The sequence below is a fragment of the Lactuca virosa genome, chromosome 1 (assembly GCF_052849685.1).
Source record: "Lactuca virosa cultivar CGN04683 chromosome 1, Lactuca_virosa_CGN04683_v6, whole genome shotgun sequence".
In the NCBI taxonomy this organism is placed as follows: domain Eukaryota; kingdom Viridiplantae; phylum Streptophyta; class Magnoliopsida; order Asterales; family Asteraceae; genus Lactuca; species Lactuca virosa.
Genome location: NC_136426.1, coordinates 103,903,694 through 103,910,651, shown reverse-complemented (window position 1 = coordinate 103,910,651; position 6,958 = coordinate 103,903,694).

Below are 6,958 nucleotides of genomic sequence, written 5' to 3'. Positions count from 1 at the left end.
TGGCCGTGAAAATGGGGATGTCACAGAATAACAATCATCTTCTTAGTCATTACCGAAACGATGGTAACGACTTACTTGAACAAAATGGAATCAATTACTAGCTTCTTGGTAACCTTGTGACTTTCCCTGATCCAAGTGCGAGTTCTGTGCTTCCTGTAGTATAGGCGTCTACTACCATTCACACCTACTCATACTCGTCCCAAGTATTGTCTCGCAGTTTTTCCAAGTCACCATTCAAAAAAATCACATAACAACTTAACACACCAGATAACAAAACGAAGGTTTTATATTATTCCTTGAAACGATTACATAGGTGTTCAAGTTCACCCTAGACTTTTCCTCTATTAGGCTACACCATACGATACTATGGCTACTGCATAACTCGATCTTTGGATATGAAGTCTTCATCCTTGATTCCTTGCGTTGTTATCTACTTCTCGAGATTTCTTCCCTTTTTTTTTACATATTCAACACAAAAACACATAAAATCACACATACATGCATAAAATCATACATAGCATACACATACACATAGATCTACATATTTTACTTGTATTCTCCCCCATAAAACTTATGAAAACCGAAAAGAGAGGGGTATGAAGCTCACCTTTGCTTGTTGTTTTCGATTTAGAAGGAAGAAGTGAAGAAGTTTCGATCCTAGCAAGCCTTCTTGGAAGATCTCGAACTTAGAGGTTTCTAAGATGGTGATCATGAGTTTGAATAGATTAGGAAGAGATTTTTGATATAACAAAGAATCTAGATCATGGATCCAAGCATGAACTTACCTTAGATGATGATTTTTGTGGAACATGTATTTGTCTTTTGATTTTGGAGTTATACATGTATTTGTCTTTTAATTTTGTAAGCCGTAGATTAGTATTTTTGTCTCAATATTCTATAATTAAAATAAGTGGTTTAAAATAGTGGTTTGACCTTTTCAGCCCCTTTCTCTTTATAAATAACAATTTTAGTCCTTTATATAAAAGAAAAGTCATTTTAGGCCCTTAAAACATTTTCTTGACACTTTTGCATCATAGACTTGTTTAAATGATATTTTTAACTCAAGACTTATTCTTTGGCAGTTTCAGCCCTTCCAGAATAGTATTTTTCGGTTAAAACCCAAATTTTTGCAATTTTTACAATTTTAGCCCAAAATCTAAAAACTTTGCATTTTTTATCCTTTTTGGAAAAGAAAAGCATTTTTAACCCTTGAAATAGTTTTGTTACACTTGTTATCCCCTGTTTTGAAGAATTTACCATTTCAGCCCCTTTAAATGTCATATTTTCGCAACTTTGGGCTTGTTGGGCCGAAAAGCCCAAAATTTAGCCCATTAAGCTAATATTTACATTTTAAGTCCTTTGGAGGTTATAATGTTCATAAAAACAATTATTGTAACAATTTTGACTCTTTTGACCTTTAAAAAACCGTGATTTGGCAATTTTTAACCCAACTTTTGTATTTTTGACAATTTAAGCCCAAAAATGGGTTTTATGTTGAAATATGTTTATCACAATCTTGTAAGTTAATATTATTGACTTGTTTAGTGTAATATAAATTAGATCATGTTTGTTTTCCTTCTTAGGACATAGATCTCGAGATTTCTTCCCTTTTTGTTTACATATTCAACACAAAAACACATAAAATCACACATACATGCATAAAATCATACATAGCATACACATACACATAGATCTACACATTTTACTTGTATTCTCCCCCATAAAACTTATGAAAACCGAAAAGAGAGGGGTATGAAGCTCACCTTTGCTTGTTGTTTTCGATTTAGAAGGAAGAAGTGAAGAAGTTTCGATCCTAGCAAGCCTTCTTGGAAGATCTCGAACTTAGAGGTTTCTAAGATGGTGATCATGAGTTTGAATAGATTAGGAAGAGATTTTTGATATAACAAAGAATCTAGATCATGGATCCAAGCATGAACTTACCTTAGATGATGATTTTTGTGGAATAATCTCCTTGAAAAGCTCCTAAATCTCAAAAATTTGATGAAGAATGAAGAGAGTTCTTATGTGTTTGAGAGAGATTTTTGAGAGTGTGTGTGTGTGTTTGAGTTGGTTTCGGCCGAGAGAAAAAGAGAGAGGAGAAAGAGAGAGAATTGAAAGGATGTTGCATGGGAACATAAGATGAATGCATGGAAGACCAACATATAATAATGAGGTGGCATGTGGAAGTCAACTCTTCCCTCCTTTGTGTAGTTGGGCCGAGAAGAAGAGAAAGAGAAAGGAAAATTTGGGCTTCTTGTGCTTAAGTCCATCTTATGGCCCAATTAGGTGATTTTTGACCCAAAATAAATCAAGGAATGATTTTTATGATCTATTAGGGCTACATAAATTTGTTGTGGTCCAATAAGGCCCATTAAAGATAACCTAGTTCATTTTAGGCTTATAAGGCCCAAAATATTATGTTTCATGTATATGGGTCCAATTAGGGTCCATTTTAGAGTTCTATGTTCATGATAGTTAAATTGGAAGCTTATTGGTCCATTAGGCCCAATAAGGAAATCCTAGTCCAAAATGGACTTAAACCGGGATTTCTAGGGCTTCCAATTCTTTGTTGACTATTTGCAGTGCTTGTATAAAGTGTTTGATGGAAGTTTTGTTGTTATTGAATAAGCATCATGCATGCTTTCACATTGTTGGTTTACAATTATTATCATTGTTGTTGTTACAAAGCATCAAAATTCCTAGTTGTGACATCATCCCCCCGTTAGAGGGAATTTCGTCCCGAAATTCTTTTGAAAGCTAGATTTGAGAATGCGAGAACAGGTGAGGGTACTTCTGCTTCATTTGGTCTTTACGTTCCCATGTGAATTCCGGTCCGCGTCTCGCGTTCCATCGAACTTTCACAATCGGAATGTGACTCTGCTTAGTACGCTTCACCTCCCTGTCCATGATTTCGACTAGTTCCTCAATGAACATGAGATTCTCGTTGATTTCGACTTCTTTTAATGGAATGACGAGAGTCTCGTCGGATAAGCACTTTTTCAAATTAGAAACGTGGAACACGGGGTGTACACTGCTGAGCTCAGCGGGTAGCTGCAGTCTATAAGCCACTGGACCGATTCGGGCAAGAATCTCGAAGGGTCCAATGTATCGAGGGTTCAGTTTTCCCCGCTTTCCAAAACGAATCACCCCTTTCCAAGGAGAGACTTTTAATAACACCCTATCCCCGACTCTAAATTCCAAGGGCTTTCGCCGTTTGTCAGCGTAACTCTTTTGTCTGTCTTGTGATGATTGCAGTCGGGCCCTGATCTGAATTATCTTCTCGGTCGTCTCGCGTATGATTTCCGGTCCCGTTAAGGCATTGTTTGACGTTTGTCCTCTTGCTAGCTGGGTGTCTCCTACCTCAGCCCAACACAACGGTGATCTACATTTACGCCCGTAAAATGCTTCGAAAGGAGCGACTTTGATGCTCGAGTGATAGCTGTTGTTGTATGAGAAATCGATCAAAGGCAAGTGGGTATTCCACGATTTTCCAAAATCTATCACACACGCGCGAAGCATATCTTCTAGCGTTTGAATGGTTCGCTCGCTTTGACCATCCGTTTGTGGGTGGTAGGCAGTGCTCATGTCAAGTTGTGTTCCCATAGCTTTCTGAAGCGATTGCCAAAAGCGTGACGTAAACCTACTATCTCTATCTGAGATGATAGATACGGGCACTCCGTGGAGTCTCACGATTTCTTTGATGTAGATTCTTGTCAGGCGCTCCATCTTGTATGATTCTTTTATTGGTAGGAAATGAGCGGATTTTGTTAATCTATCAACTATTACCCATATGGTATCCAAACCACCTGTCGACTTGGGTAGTTTGGTCACAAAATCCATGGTAATCCTTTCCCATTTCCACTCGGGAATTACTGGTTGCTGTAGTAATCCGGAGGGCTTCTGATATTCCACCTTTACTTTAGCACATGTGAGGCACTTGCTAACGTAAGTGGCAATCTCTGCCTTCATGTTAGGCCACCAATAATGTTGCTTAACATCCAAGTACATTTTGTCTGAACCCGGATGGATGGAGTATCGCGTCTTGTGGGCTTCGTTCATGACTACTTCTCTGAAACCCCCAAGTTTACGGACCCAAATGCGGTTCATGAAGTAATTTGTTCCGTCTCCCTTCACTTCAAAGTTCTTCTCCATTCCACGCAATGCTTCGCTTGTTTTGTTTTCTGCCTTCATGGCATCGAGCTGGGCTGCCCTGATTTGATAGGTTTGGTGGGATCGAATGGTTATGGAGAGAGTCTTCAAACGACGATTCGAGTATTCTTTCCGACTCAAGGCATCAGCTACCACGTTAGCCTTGCCTGGGTGGTACTTGATTTCACACTCATAGTCGTTCAGCAGCTCAACCCATCTTCGTTGCCTCATGTTGAACTCCTTTTGGTTCAAAATGTGTTGGAGACTCTTGTGGTCGGTGAAGATGGTGCACTTAGTACCATAAAGGTAGTGCCTCCAAATCTTCAGGGCGAAGACCACTGCTCCCAGTTCCAGATCATGAGTGGTGTAATTTACCTCATGCGTCTTTAGTTGCCGGGACGCGTAAGCTATCACCTTTCCACGCTGCATGAGTACACAGCCTAAACCCTGATTTGACGCATCACAGTAAACTATAAAGTCTTCTGTTCCTTCTGGTAGTGACAGCACCGACGCACTGCAGAGTGCTTGTTTCAGGGTCCGGAATGCAGCTTCTTGCTTGTCCGTCCATTCGAAGGGTACACCCTTTTGTGTAAGCGAGGTAAGTGGCTTTGCTGTTTTGGAGAAGTTTTGAATGAATCTCCTGTAGTAGCCTGCGATGCCTAAAAATTGGCGAATTTCGGTAGGTGTTGTTGGGATCGCCCATCCTTCGATGGCTTGGCGTTGGTGAAGTCCTTGTAGGAACATGTTCTGGTAGGTCCGTGATTTGTTCCATTGTTCAAACTCCCAGCCCCTTGTCCATTGACTCCACCATTGTTCCCTTGCTGGATTTGTGCCATGGTTGCAGTAACTGCAACAGATACAGCTGCTTGGAATGCAGCTGAGTTGACTTCAGGTGGGGTTGGTCCAGGGTTTCCACGGGTTGGTCGTTGGGGCATCTTTCTGTCATGGAACGGAAAGATGTTGAGTGCCTATGATTTTTGTGAGATTGTGGTCCTATAAACTAGGTGTATTGCATGAACTTAAGTGGTTTCACAAATTCGCATACAATCATGTATATATAGCACATAGCAGATCACGACATCACAATAGAACACATAAAACTTTTCATTAATATTATCCGAATTTTTGATACATGAAAATTTTGCTCAGAAGAGCATACATAAGTGGTGCAAGTTCGGCAGCGTAACGGCTCTATGAGTAGTGTAATCACTTAAACATAGAGTCGATGGTACATAGCATAGATCACCTAAGCATAATACTAAAGATAGATATGACTAGCCCTAGTCATGGTGGGATGCGCCAGAGGGTGGTGCTGAAGAAATGGACGCTCCCTGAAGGTGAGCCACCTGTCGTTCCGCATCTCGGAGGCGAGTCTCCCATCTCACCTGCCTCATGTGGAACTCTCGGATAACCTCTCGCGTCTCCTGTTCTGCACGCTCAACTCTAGTCCGCATCTGGTGCATCTGATCAGCGGTGCTCTGCGCCAGGTCGCCAGTGTTCCGCAGTCGTCTCACCATGACCGGAAGTACGCGATCAGCTGGTCCTCCCTCCCTCAAGTCGTAGAACTCGCGTGACATGCCGAATGGAGGTCGCTGTCCCTGCTGTCTGCTCCATCTCCAAAGATCGATACCCCAGGGGGGTGTAGGGCCGGTCGGGCCCATCCGGTGAGCGGGCACCCTAGTCGGGTAAGGGGGGTTGATGACTTCGGACTCTGTGCCCGAATCATCATCATTGCCAGGCTCTTCCTCGAAGTCCTCTCTGGCTTCTTCTTCTTCCTGGACCTCCACTGGCTCGGCAGGTCCCCCCTCGACTTCCTCCTCAGGTTCCTCTTCAGACCCTTCCTCGGGGTCTTCTTCGGGTTCCTCCTCCAGCCATCCGTTATTTCCCTGGTTAGGGAAATACGGATCTCCGGGGTGATGGAAGCCGGCCATACTGTCTGCGAGAGTGTATAAATGTACTAATCATTACTTCTAAGATGTTTTAGTTACTATGTAATTTGAATTTAATGTTCTCTTCTTGGTAATAAGGGTATGTTTTTTGGGTTTACTGACCATCGAGGTTTTTCCCGGAGCATGTGATAGTTGCACTTCGGAGAAATGTAGTTGATCAGGCTACATTCACCCCTTACTACAACCATGAACAGTCCCGACTTAACTGAGATGTCAGTGTTATCTTATTTGATTTGGTATCATATTCTTTCTCCTATATCACACAAGTAAAGATGTTTTATCGTTGTGTTTTATTTGTTTTGTTCAGAGTTGTTTTAGTCCCTCTTTGGTTTATAGTTGCATATCAATGTGTGGTTAGATATGCCAGTTCACTATAAACAGAGCTCTGATACCAACCTGTCACACCCCCGAAACCAGACGGCGGAAACGTCCGGGGGCTCGCGTGACTTAAATTGAATACCATCACAATGAATATACATGAATCATAACATAAACATCACCATGCATCAATACATTACAACTGATATTGTTTACATCCAGTACATTGTTTTAAATATTACACACTCATAACAAAAATTGTTTGAGAGTTTTCGAAAACATAACGTCCTAACATTACTTGATATTACCCTTCCGCTTACCTGTTACCTGAGAATACAAGTTATTTTGGAAAACGTCAACATATGAAATGTTGGTGAGTTCATAAGCAATGTTGTGATAAAAATAATTTGTGTAGTTTATAAAACCCAAAAAATCCGATATTTTCTGAAAAGACAATAGTTTGTCAAAGTGTGAAGATCCATAAGTTGATGCATGAATGATTTCATAAAGTGTATAAAAAGGGAGTTTTGTATTACAATTAT